Below are 13,178 nucleotides of genomic sequence, written 5' to 3' on the forward strand. Positions count from 1 at the left end.
GCTGGAAATTCACGTTTCTTGGCCTTCAAGTCATGTTAAGCATGATTCCTACGGAAGAACATCAAGAAAACACATGTTTTGCATGGTTTTCCTTGAAAACCGAATTGAAATGGGAGGGAGACAGCCATCTCAACTTATTTCCATCCTTGATAAGTTACATGTTTATGTAGAGGAAGAAGAGAGGATCATTTTGGTGAAATCGGAGTTTTGATTTGAGTTTTAGTTTAGAAGAAATCAAACTTTGAAGTATTCTAGCATGTTCTAATACTAATATAATGATAATATTATACTATTATCTCTTTCCTCTCATGAATCGAGTCCGGTTTGTCAAACAAAGACTATTTACGAAAATCAGAATCAAAACTGCCAACCGATACGGTTCAAAAACTAGGTTCTTCGCGATTGCATTATCGAGCTTGCCTCAAAGGAGGTTCTAGCTTAAGGATGACATAATGATAATGAGAATTGAGATGCTTGATGATATAGCAGAGGTGTTCCCTTTACTGATCTTCCGGAGAAATCCGTACTTTCAGAAAAGATCTCATGTACTAAAAAATCAGGGTTGTTACACGTTGCATAGCCCAAATGGCATCCTCCTGTATGAAAAAACTCCAAATGGACATGTGAAGGCAGTCTTCTCTTGGTCCTTGGGGTCCACCACTATTTGATTGTACCCAGAATATCCGTCCAAGAAGCAATAATAGGCATGACTGGCCAATCTTTCCAGCATCTGATCAATAAATGGGAGAGGAAAATGGTCTTTCCTTGTGGCATCATTCAATCTTCTGTAGTCTATACACATCCTCCACCCAGTCACTGTTCTAGTAGGGATCAACTCATTCTTCTCATTAGTGATGACCGTCATTCTTCCTTTCTTTGGTACAACTTGAACTGGGCTCACCCATGAGCTGTCAGATATTGGGAAGATTATCCCTGCATTCCACAACTTCATTACTTCCTTCTGGACAACTTCCTTCATTGTGGGATTTAGCCTTCTTTGAGGTTGAACCACTGGTTTGGAATTGTCCTCCAAGAGGATCTTATGCATACACATTACAGGGCTGATGCCCTTCATGTCATCAATGGTCCATCCCAAAGTATCTTTGTGAGCTTTGAGTACATCAAGAAGTTCTCCTTCTTCTTTTTTTGTCAGGGATGAATTAATGATCACTGGGAAGCTCTCTGATGTGCCAAGGAATGTATATTTGAGATGAGTGGGTAATGGCTTCAGTTCTTGTTTTCGTACTTCTTCCTTCTTGTCTTGCTTTTCATCTTGTTCAATAGAAATCTCGGCTACTTGTTCTTCTGTTGTCTATTGACTTCCTTCTTGCTCTTGAGGATTGTCTTCCAACATTTTTTCCACTAAACTCTCTATCATATCCACTCTCATGTAATCCTCTTGCTCAGGAATGTGTTGCATTGACTTGAAAATGTTTATGACCATTTGTTCATTGTGGACCCTGAAGATCATCTCTCCTTTTTCTACATCAATGATGGCTCTTGCTGTGGCTAGAAATGGCCTTCCCAAAATGATTGAATTGTTTTCTTCCTCTTCGGTATCCAAAATCACAAAATCTGCTGGGAAAATAAACTCCCCAACCTTCACCAACAGGTTCTCCACGATTCCATTGGGTGTTTTGATTGATCTATTAGCCATGACCAATGACATCCTGGTGGGTTGAAGTTCTTCTATGGCAAGCTTTCTCATCATTGAAAGAGGCATTAAGTTGATGCTGGCACGAAGGTCACAGAGAGCTTTATTGAGAACTATTCTGCCAATGGTGCATGAGACTACAAAGCTTCCTGGATCCTTGAGTTTTGGTGGAATGCCCCTTTGAATCACAACACTGCATTCCTCGGTGAGCAACATGGTTTCCTTCTCAAGCCAACTCCTCTTCTTGTTGATAAGTTCTTTTAAGAACTTTGCATACAGGGGCATTTGTTCAAGTGCTTTAGCTAAGGGAATATTGATTTCCAGCTTCTTGAAAGTTTCAAGGAACTTATGAAAGTGTTGGTCCTTAGTGTCTTTGCTGAACCTCTGAGGGTATGGCAGTGGAGGTGTAATACTTTTTTCCACTTGCTGTTGTCCCTGAATCACTTCTTCTTCTCCCTTTTTTGAAGTGGTTGGTTGGTCTTCTTTCCTTCTTTACTTCTCAGTGCTCTTGTTTGGCATCACATCTTGATCATTGGCTTCCTCTGCCTGTGTTGGCTTTTCCTCCTCTATGGGCCTTTTGCTGTTCTCCACTTGCTTCTTTGTGGTGTCATTGTTGCTCATCAATGTTCTCCCACTTCTTAACTGTATCGCCTTGCACTCTTTTTTAGGATTTGGAACTGTGTCACTTGGTAGGGAACTTGATGGTCTCTCTGTTGCAAGGTGTTTAGATAGCTGACCAATTTGCCTCTCCATATTCTTTATGGAGGCTTCTTGGTTCTTGGCTGTTATTTCTTGGTGTTTCCACATTTTGTCTATTAAGGTTGCCAGTTTAGTAATTCTTTGAGATTCTGGTGATGTTTGTGGTGGGTTATGATATGTGGATGGTGCATGGTAGGCATTTTGGTTGGTGGGTTGGTTATTGGATTGATAATGGTTGGAGTTGGGGTAGTTATTTTGGGGTTTTCTGTAAGGGTTTTGGTTATTTTGCTGCTGGTTGTGGTTTTGGTTGTTTCTTGAAGTGTTTTGGTTTGAGTTCCTCTTCCATGGTTGTTGGTTCTGGTTGTGATTATCCCCCCATCTGAGGTTTGGGTGGTTCTTCCAGGATGGATTGTAGGTGTCACCGTACACCTCATTTGATCCTTGGTTGTGCATATACTGCACTTGCTCTTATTGTTGTTCTTCTTGGTTCTCCTCATTCTGCCCCCAAGGGTTGTTGGTTGGCTTGTGGCACTCACTGATGCTACTTGTAGGCCATCAATTCTTTTGGCCATTTGCTCAAATTGTTGTTGAATTTGCTGTTGCATCATTTTATTTTGAGCCAGGATTGAATCTACTCCTTCCAACTCCATCACTCCTTTCCTTTGTGATGGTTGGCGTTGCCTTTGGTGAGCAAAGAAATACTGGTTGTTGGCCACCATATCAATGAGATTTTGGGCTTCTTCTGCCGTTTTCATTAGTTGTAGAGAGCCTCTTGCTGAATAATCCAAAGCCTCTTGAGATTTCAATGTCAAGCCTTCATAGAAATTCTGCAATCTGTCCCACTCACTAAACATTCCTAGTGGACACTTCCTGATTAGAGCTTTGTATCGTTCCCATGCCTCATACAAGGGTTCAGCATCCATTTGAGTGAATGTTTGCACTTCAGTCTTCAATCTAATAACACTTTGAGGTGGGTAGAACTTGGCAAGGAACTTTGTTACTAGATCATCCCAATTGTTGATGCTGTCTCTTGGGAAGGATTCCAACCATTGAGTGGCTTTGTCTCTAAGAGAAAATGGAAATAGCAGTAGCTTGTAACTGTCAGGGTGCACACCATTGGTTTTGACAGTGTCACAAATCCTCAAGAAGGTGGACAAGTGTTGGTTAAGGTCTTTAAGTGGCCCTCCTCTATAGGAACAATTGTTTTGAACCAAGGTGATGAGTTGTGGCTTTAGTTCAAAGTTATTTGCATTAATATTTGGGGTCAGAATGCTACTCCCACAATGTCTAGGATTTGCACACGTGTAGGAAGCCAAAACTCTTCTCTGTGGTAGATTATTGTTGTTATTGTCCGCTCCTTCAATTCCATTTGGTGGATTTGTTAGGTGTTCCTCCATATCCTGGAACTCTTCTTCTGATTCCTCTTCTCCAACAATGTTTTTTTCTTTTTCAGCCCTTCTTAATCTTCTGAGGGTTCTTTCGTCTTGTTCACAAAAAGTGGGTGTAATTCTCCTTGTACCTGACATACAACCAAAGCATAAAAATCACACACCAGAAAGACAATAACACTTCAATCCATGGCTGAAGTGAAATGTTAGTTAGCTTAAGCAAAAATTCAAACAGTTAGTGGGTTAGTAAAAAGTTAAAGAAACAGAAAAGAAAAAGTGCTTGATCTAGATCTCCACTTTACTTAATCATTGTCAATCTATTTCAATCCCCGGTAACGGTGCCAAAAACTTGATGTGTATTTTTGGAAAAACGAATTCCAAACACACAAATCTAACCGGCAAGTGTACCGGGTCGCATCAAGTAATAATAACTCACGTGAGTGAGGTCGATCCCACAGGGATTGAAGGATTGAGCAATTTTAGTTTAGAGGTTGATTTAGTCAAGCGAATCAAGATTTGGTTGAGTGATTTGTAATGGACTGAAACTAAACTACATGAAAATTAAAGGGAGAGGGATAATTGCAGTAAAGTAAAGAGAACAGAAAATAAAAGTGCTGAATCTTAAAGAACAAGAAATTAAATGGAAGAAACTTAGAACGCAAGAAATGTAAATTGCAGAATCTTAAAGTGCAAGAAATGTAAATGGCTTGAATTATAACAGGAATTGGGAATTGGATTTGCAGAAATTAGACAAGGAAAATTAAATTGAGATAAACAGAAAAGTAGAAAAGGAATTAAAATGAAACGGATCTCAAGTGGAAATGTAAATGAACTTGGAGACGCATTCAACAGAGAAATTAAAATGAAAACTCCAGATCTCAGGACCCAAGAGACTAGATAACCAAGTCTAGATCTCAATGCCTTCCTAGATCCAAATTCAGAATTCAATTGCAAGAAAAGTAAAGATCAAGAAGTAGAAGAAAGGAATGCAAAAATTGATTTCTCAAAAAGCTTGAATTGTAAATGGGTCAGGGATGTGGGATTGCAAGAATCAAACAAGGAAAAGTAAATTGCAACAAGCAGGGAAGTAAAAGATGAATTTAATTGCAGTAGATCTCAAACAGAAAATGTAAATTGCTTGAAGAAGCATTCAACAGAGAGATGAAAAGGAAATTCCAGATCTCAGGACTCAAGAGACTAGATAACCCAGTCTAGATTTCAATGCCTTCCTAGATCCAATTCAGAAATCAAATGCAAGAGAATTTAAAGATCAAGCAGTAGAAGAAAGGAATGCAAATATAGATTTCTCAAAAAGTGCAGTAAATGAAACAGAGAGATCTTAGGGTGAGATTGAAACAGAATTCCTTCAATTCTCTAACACCCAAGATTCAAGACGAGTGTAAATGAAACTGAAAATAAGAAAACTAAGAGGAAGAGAATTCAATTCTCCTTCCCCAAGACTCAGAATCTCAAAATAACTCCTAACCAAAAGCTCTCCCCAAAATCACTCAGCAAAAACTAAAAAGGAAAAGCTCCTTTAAAACTTAAATTCTAAGCTATTTATACACTCTCTTCAAATGATCTTCAAGCCTTGAATTGGGCCCTTGCTCTTGATGGAATTGGGTTGACAAAAGCCTCTGTTGATTACTCTTGGAGTTGGAGAGAAATCCACTTGTGAACCGGGCCATGAACAATTAAAGCTTGAGTCAAAGTTTGAGGCAAACTTTGACTCAAGCTTTTCATATCAGCTTACCTCCCGTGCTGTCATCCACGTTTGAGCCAAAGTTTGAGGTCAAACTTTGAGCCAAACGTGGATCCTCCCTAGCATGCCTCTTGGCCAACGTTTGCCTAAAAGCTTGAGGTCAAACATTGGCGCAAGCTTTTGCTCCCTCCAGGGTGTGTTTGTTGTGGCGCCAACGTTTGCCTAAAAGCTTGAGGTCAAACGTTGGCGCAAGCTTTTGCTCTCTCCAGGGTGTATTTGTTGTGGCGCCAACAAGGTTCAGAAAACCGGACCGGTCATCAAACCGTTCTAGTCACTGGTTCACTGGTTCATTGGTCTAACCGGTTCAACCGGTGGTCCAACCGGAAAAACCGTTTTAGAGTAAAATAATAAATAAATTATAAATACACATCCTAAAATATAATTATAGTCTGATACAAATCTTAAAATATCTTCGAAATTAAAAACACTACATAAAATATCATCAACCAAATACATATGATCTTATCAAAATCCAAACTCAAAAGTTAAATAGTAATAAAAGCATATCTAAATGTTAAATCCCAACATCATGATTTATCAATTATCAAAATCTACAAGAACTTGTTGCAAATCTGCTTCGGTGGGATGATCTTCACCTTCATTCCCACCCTGATCAGTAGAAGAAAGAGATGCAGCATAAAGACCACTACTACCACCGCCACTTGGATAACTGAAATTAGTAAAACATGTATGAAATTAAACAACACAAGACAACACAACACAATGAACATACCCAGAAATTGAACAGTTCACAGATGAAGTTCCAGAAATTGAACAGTTCACTGAGCAAGTTCACGCGCCAATGTTTGCCTAAAAGCTTGAGGTCAAACGTTGGCGTAAGCTTTTGCTCCCTCCAGGGTGTAGTCAAGCTCCTCCAAAAGTTTGAGCTAAAGTTTGAGGCAAGCTTTGGCTCAAGCTTTTTGTTCTCTCTTGCTCTTTGCCATTCCTTCTTTCTTTAACCTTTTTCAAAGCTCTTTTCACCTATCATCAATCAATCAAAGACATCAAAGCAATGCTCAAAATCATGAGATTGTTATTTTTTCATAATATATGATCGTTATAGCACAAAATCTCATGAAATTACATTAATTTATCCATGGTTGATTGAATCAAAGGAAACATGAAATTCTACCCAATTGGCTTACTTATGGCTCAAGAAAGTGCATAAAATCAATTGAAAACAAAATAAAAAGGCTAGTGAAATTAGGCTAAGATGACTTGTCATCACCCCCATCACTAATTAGTGCTCTAGGGACACCAAACCTGCTGAAGATATATTTCTGGAGGAACTTCAGCACTGTCTTAGTATCATTAGTGGGTGTGGCAATGGCCTCTACCCATTTGGATACATAGTCAACTGCCACCAGAATATAAGTGTTTCAGTATGATGGTGGGAAAGGCCCCATGAAGTCAATACCCCATACATCAAACAACTCAATCTCCAAGATTCCTTGTTGAGGCATGGCGTAACCATGAGGCAGATTACTAGATCTCTGGCAACTATCACAGCTACGTACAAACTCTCGGGAATCTCTATAGAGGGTATGCCAGTAGAAGCCACATTGGAGGACCTTGGTGGCTGTTCGCTCACCTCCGAAATGGCCTCCATATTGTGACCCATGGCAATGCCATAAGATCTTCTGTGCTTCTTCTCTAGGCACACACCTACGGATTATTCCGTCTGCACATCTCTTAAAGAGATAGGGTTCATCCCACAAGTAGTACTTTGCATCAGTAATTAATTTTTTCTTTTGTTGCCTGCTGTACTCCTTGGGTATGAACCTTGCAGCTTTATAGTTTGTAATGTCTGCAAACCATGGTGTTTCCTGAATGGCGAACAAATGCTCATCTGGAAAGGTTTCAGAGATCTCAATAGAGGGAAAGAATGCCCCTTCTACTAGTTCTATCCGGGACAGATGATCAGCCACTTAGTTTTCTGTCCCTTTTCTGTGTCTTATTTCTATATCAAACTCTTGCAGAAGCAACACCCATCTTATTAGCCTGGGTTTTGAATCCTGCTTTGTAAGTAGATATTTAAGAGCAGCATGGTCAGTGTATACAATCACTTTTGATCCTACTAAGTATGATCTAAACTTGTCAATGGCATAAACCACTGCAAGCAATTATTTTTCTGTGGTTGTGTAATTTTTTTGGGCATCATTTAGAACACGGCTAGCATAATAAATGACATGCAGAAGCTTGTCATGCCTCTGCCCCAATACTGCACCAATGGCATGGTCACTAGCATCACACATTAGTTCGAATAATGTCCAGTCTGGTGCAGAAATAACTGGTGCTGTGACCAGCTTAGCTTTTAGAGTTTCAAATGCCTGCAGACACTCTGTGTCAAACACAAATGGCGTGTCAGCAGCTAGCAGGTTGCTCAGAGGTTTTGCAATTTTTGAAAAATCCTTTATAAACCTCCTATAGAATCATGCATGCGCCAGAAAGCTTCTGATTGCCTTAACATTAGCAGGTGGTGGTAATTTTTCAATTACCTCTACCTTAGCTTGATCCACCTCTATTCCCTTGTTTGAAATCTTGTGCCCAAGGACAATCCCTTCAGTCACCATAAAGTGGCATTTTTCCCAGTTTAAAACCAGGTTAGTCTCTTGGCATCTTTTCAGAACCAGTGTCAGGTGATCAAGACAGGAGCTAAATGAGTCTCCATATACTGAGAAGTCATCTATGAAGACTTCTAGAAATTTTTCCACCATATCAGAGAAAATAGAGAGCATGCATCTCTGAAAGGTTACAGGTGCATTACATAGCCCAAATGGCATCCTTCTGTAGGCAAATACTCCAGATGGGCATGTGAATGCTGTTTTCTCTTGATCCTGGGGATCTACTGCAATTTGGTTGTAGCCTGAATAGCCATCCAAAAAGTAGTAATAATCATGACCTGCTAGTCTTTCTAGCATCTGGTCTATGAATGGTAAAGGAAAATGATCCTTTCTGGTGGTTGTATTGAGCCTTCTGTAGTCAATACATATGTGCCACCCTGTAACTGTTCTTGTAGGAACCAGTTCATTTTTTCATTATGAACCACTATCATGCCTCCCTTTTTGGGGACAACTTGGACAGGGCTCACCCAGGGGCTATCAGAAATAGGATAAATAATCCCAGCCTCTAGTAACTTGGTGACCTCTTTCTGCACCACTTCCTTCATGGCTGGATTTAGCAGCCTCTGTGGTTGAACCACTGGATTAGCATCATCCTCCAATAGGATCTTGTGCATGCATCTTGCTGGGCTGATGCCCTTAAGATCACTTATGGACCACCCAAGAGCTGTCTTGTGTGTCCTTAACACTTGAAGTAGCGCTTCCTCTCTTTCAATTCCTCTGATTCCTCCAGATCAGGCTGAACATCTTTAAAGATGTCTTCCAGTTCTGATTCGAGACTCTCAACCATGCTGATCTCCTCTACCAAAGAGTCAATAAGATCAACTTTTATGCAGTCTTTTGATGTGTCTGGATGCTGCATGGCTTTGACAGCATTCAACTTAACTCATCCTCATTGACTCTCAGGGTTACTTCCCCTCCTTGGAGATCAATGAGAGTTCGTCCAGTTGCTAGGAAAGGTCTTCCTAGAATGAGAGTAGCACTCTTGTGCTCCTCCATTTCCAGCACTACAAAGTCAGTGGGGAAGGCAAATGGCCCAACCCTGATAATCATGTCTTCAATCACGCCTGATAGGTATTTAATGGAGCCATCAGCAAGTTGGAGACATATTCGGGTTGGTTTGACTTCTTCAGTTAAACCAAGCTTTCTGATAGTGGATGCAGGTATTAGGTTGATGCTTGCCCCAAGATCACATAAAGCTATCTTGGAGCAATTACCCTCTAATATGCATGGTATCATAAAGCTCCCGAGATCTTTAAGCTTTTCTGGGAAGCTTTTCAGAATGACTGCACTGCATTCTTCAGTGAGGAGAACTTTTTCAGTTTCTCTCCAATCCTTCTTATGACTCAAGATCTCTTTCATGAACTTGGCATAAGAGGGTATTTGCTCAAGTACCTCTGCAAACGGAATCTTTATTTCAAGAGTCCTGAGATAGTATGCGAAACGGGCAAATTGCTTATCCTGCTCCTCTTGGCGGAGTTTTTGAGGATAAGGCATCTTGGCTTTGTATTCCTCAACCTTGGTTGCTGCAAGTTTATTTCCTACAGAGGTGGTTGGAGAAGCCTTTTTAGAGGGGTTGCTATCAGCACTTGTGTGTGTCTGATCCCTCACTGGCGTTTGGATGCCAGGGTTAGAAGCTTGATTGGCGTTGGACGCCAACTTCTTGCCTGTTTCTGGCGTTTGAACGCCAGAACTGAGCTTCCATTGGGCGTTTGACGCTAGCTCCTTGCCTGTTTCTGGCGTTTGAACGCCAGAATTGTTCCTCTCTGGGCTCTTATTGTCTTCAGAGGGATTTTAGATAATATTTTGCTCATCCTCTGTCAGTTGTTCTTTCCTTGGCTTTCTGCTGCTCTGAAGTGAGGTATTTAATATTTTCCCACTTCTTAATTGAACTGCCTGGCACTCTTCTGTTATCTGCTTTGATAACTGCTGTTTTGTCTGATTCAATTGTGCCTCCATATTTTTATTAGCATTTTTAGTGTCTTGTAGCATCTCCTTGAATTCTGCTAGTTGTTTTGTTAGAAAGCACAATTGTTGATTGAGTTCAGCAACTTGTTCTGGAGGACCAAGTTCAGTAGACACTGCTTTGGCTTCTTCTTTTATGGTGGACCCACTACTTATGTACAGATGCTGGTTTCTAGCAACTATATCAATAAGTTCTTGAGCCTCTTCAATAGTTTTTCTCATGTGTATAGATCCACCAGCTGAGTGGTCTAGAGATATCTGAGCTCTTTCTGTATGCCCATAGTAGAAGATGTCTAATTGCACCCACTCTGAAAACATTTCAGAAGGACATTTCCTTAGCATCCCTCTGTACCTCTCCCATGCATTATAAAGGAATTCATCATCCTCTTATTTAAAGCCTTGGATATCCAGCCTTAGCTGTGTCATCCTTTTTGGAGGGAAATATTGATTCAGGAATTTGTCTGATAACTGTTTCCATGTCCTTATGCTTGCTGTGGGTTGGTTATTTAACCACCTTTTAGCTTGATCTTTTACAGCAAACGGAAACAGTAACAGCCTATATACATCCTGATCTACCTCCTAGTCACGTACTGTGTTAGTAATTTGCAAGAATTGTGCCAGAAACTCAGTAGGTTCTTCCTGCGGAAGACCGGAATACTGGTAGTTTTGCTGCACCATGACAATGAGCTGAGGATTTAGCTCAAAACTGCCTGCTTTGATGGGAGGTATACAGATACTACTCTCATATGCAACAGTAGTGGGATTAGCATATGACCCCAGAGTCCTTTTGGACTGTTCATTTCCACTTAGATCCATGATGGATAAAATGGAATTGATATGAATTGCAAAGAAAATATATTTTTGTTTTTATTTTATTGAAGTAGATCAAACCAAATTATTATGATAAATAAAAATAATAAGATGAAATAAAATAAAATAATTAGAATTTAAAATGTAAATTTCGAAAACTTAAAAAAAAAAATTTGAAAATGAAAATAATTGCTTAATTGAGAAGATCTGAAAAACTTTGGATATGATTTTTGAAAAAGATTTTGAATTTTGAAAAGATTTGATTTTTAAAATAAAAATCTGAATTTTTAAAAGTAATTCTCGAAAATTCAATTTAAATTAAAGAGAAAAGATATTTTTAAATTTAATGAGGAAAGAGAAAAATAATAAAATGACCTAAGACTTAAAATTTTTAGATCTAATGCTCCTTGTTTTTTTCGAAAGTTTTGGAGGAAAGACACCAAGGAACACCAAACTTAAAGATTTTAAGATTGAAACATAGAGAAGCCTCAGGAACACTTTGAAGACTCACAAGAACATAAAAAGAACACCAAACTTAAAACTTTTAGAAAACTAAAAATAATTTTTCGAAAAAAAAAAGTTAACAAGAAAACACCAAACTTAAAAGTTTGACATGAGATTTAATCAAAGAAAAGTTATTTTTGAAAAAGTTTTAAAAGGAAAATTCCCAATTACCAAGAACATAAGCACACTGCTCTAGTCAATTGAGCTATAAATTTAAAGTGTTTTAATAAAGGTATTTAATGTATAAAATTTTTTTGAATACTGATAATTTGAAAATGCACAAGAAAAATAATAAAAGACACAGAACAGGAAAAACTAAAGATCAAACAAGAAAAATAGTAAGAACAACTTGAAGATCAAGAAAAAACAATGAACACAAATTCGAAAATTTAAAGGAAAATAAAAACATGCAATTGACACCAAACTTAAAATATGAAACTAAACTCAAACAGAAGATTAAATCATGAAGTTATTGGTTCTAAAAATTTTCGAAAATAATTTAGAAAAATAAAATAAGGATTTTAAAATTTTAACCAAAAACAATATAGAAGACTCTAAACCAAAAAAGAAAAATTTTCCTAATCTAAGCAACAAAATAAACCATCAGTTGTCCAAACTCGAACAATCCCCGGCTACGGCGCCAAAAACTTGGTGCACGAATTGTAAATTACACTTTTCACAACTCGTACCACTAACCAGCAAGTGCACTGGGTCGTCCAAGTAATACCTTACTGAGTAAGGGTCGATCCCACGGAGATTGTCGGCTTGAAGCAAGCTATGGTTATTTTGTAATTCTTAGTCAGGAGATCAATGATAAGAGTGATTATATTTATGAAGAGTAAAAAGCATAAATTAAATAATACTTGTTATGCAGTAATGGAGAACAGATTGAGGTTTTAGAGATGCTCTATCTTCTGAATCTCTGCTTTCCTACTGTCTTCTTCTTCACGCACGCAGGTCTCCTTCCATGGCAAGCTGTATGTTGGTGGATCACCGTTGTCAATGGCTACCATCTGTCCTCTCAGTGAAAATGGTCCAAATGCTTTGTCACCGCACGGCTAATCATCTGTCGGTTCTCATTCATGTTGGAATAGGATCCATTGATCCTTTTGCGTCTGTCACTACGCCCAGCACTCGTGAGTTTGAAGCTCGTTACAGTCATCCCCTCCCAGATCCTACTCGGAATACCACATACAAGGTTTAGACTTTTCGGATCTCAGGAATGGCCGCCAATAAATCTAGCCTATACCACAAAAACTCTGATCATGAACCAAGAGGCTAAGAAATACACACTCAATCTAAGGTAGAACGGAAGTGGTTGTCAGGCACGCGTTCATAGGTTGAGAATGATGATGAGTGTCACGGATCATCACAGTTATCACGGTTAAGTACAAGCGAGTATCTTAGAATAGAAACAAGCGTGATTGAATAGAAAACAGAAGTAATTGCATTAATTCATCGAGACACAGCAGAGCTCCTCACCCCCAAGCATGGGGTTTAGAGACTCATGCTATAGAGATACAATGTAAAACGTGAAAATGTCATGAGGTACAAAATAAATCTCTAAAAGTTGTTTAAATACTAAACTAGTAACCTAGGTTTACAGAAAATGAGTAAACTATGGTAGATAGTGCATAAATCCACTTCATGGGCACACTTGGTGTGTGCTGGGGCTGAGACTTGAGCTTTACACGTGCCTAGGCTGTTTTTGGAGTTAAACGCCAGGTTGTAACCTGTTTTGGGCATTTAACTCCAACTTGTAACCTGTTTCTGGC

General features: G+C 39.0%; 1 long non-coding RNA gene across 1 annotated transcript in view; it reads right to left on the reverse strand.

Moving 5' to 3' along the window:
* Positions 5,941-13,178, reverse strand: part of LOC110267629 — a 14,231-nt gene continuing 6,993 nt past the window's right edge. The window contains exon 3 of the long non-coding RNA XR_002355462.1: positions 5,941-6,054. This is a non-coding gene — a long non-coding RNA (uncharacterized LOC110267629). The remainder of the gene's footprint in view (positions 6,055-13,178) is intronic.

This window comes from Arachis ipaensis, chromosome B02, assembly GCF_000816755.2.
Source record: "Arachis ipaensis cultivar K30076 chromosome B02, Araip1.1, whole genome shotgun sequence".
Lineage (NCBI taxonomy): Eukaryota > Viridiplantae > Streptophyta > Magnoliopsida > Fabales > Fabaceae > Arachis > Arachis ipaensis.